This window comes from Nerophis ophidion, linkage group LG13 (genome assembly GCF_033978795.1).
Source record: "Nerophis ophidion isolate RoL-2023_Sa linkage group LG13, RoL_Noph_v1.0, whole genome shotgun sequence".
NCBI classification, from domain to species: domain Eukaryota; kingdom Metazoa; phylum Chordata; class Actinopteri; order Syngnathiformes; family Syngnathidae; genus Nerophis; species Nerophis ophidion.
In genome coordinates this window covers 38,970,339-38,971,376 of record NC_084623.1, presented here as the reverse complement: position 1 = coordinate 38,971,376, position 1,038 = coordinate 38,970,339, and positions in this window count along the sequence as shown.

The following is a 1,038-nucleotide window of genomic DNA, read 5'->3' as shown; positions in this document are numbered from 1 at the left end:
GACCGCCCGCTTATATTTGGGGAAAACATACGTGGGACCTATTAGAACAAAAATTACTATTTAATAAAAGGTTTACTATGTGAATAAATATACTGTAGAATGTTGTACAATCTGTGAAAAAATGAGACAAAAGCAATTATTTGAAATCACAAAATTAAATATGTATAAAATCAAACCAGACCAATGTGTAAAATTAATAGAGTTGTATATTATTACTGTAATTTTCGGCCCTAAGGCTCTAAAATGAATTAACGTTATCAAAATGTCCATTAAATCAATTTGATTATATATATTTACCCAAAAAGGAGTTAATATTCTGAGGTGTGCAAGCTGTGTTAAGTTAAATGATAGTATTTAAAACAAAACATACATAAATAAAATATGTATATATATATATATATATATATATATATATATATATATATATATAATGTGTGTGTGTGTGTGTGTATATATATGTATGTATGTGTATATATATGTATGTATGTGTATATATATATACATGTATATATATATATATATATATATATATATATATATATATATATATATATATATATATATATGTAAACATAATATGTGAAAACAAAAAATAATAATAAAAATAAAGTATATATGTATGTATATATATGTGTATATATATACATATATATGTATATATATACATATCTGTATACACATATATACATATATATATATATATATATATATATATATATATATATATATATATATATATATATATATATATATATATATATATATATATATATATATAGCCCTGTGAGGTTTCTCACAGTCAGCATTGTCACTGGCGTCCCACTGGATGTGAATTCTCCCTGCCCACTGGGTGTGAGTTTTCCTTGCCCTTTTGTGGGTTCTTCCGAGGATGTTGTAGTCGTAATGATTTGTGCAGTCCCTTGAGACATTTGTGATTTGGGGCTATATAAATAAACATTGATTGATTGATTGATTGATGAGGTGCTGACTTGTTCAGGGAATAAGCGGTAGAAAATGGATGGATTGATGATCAATATT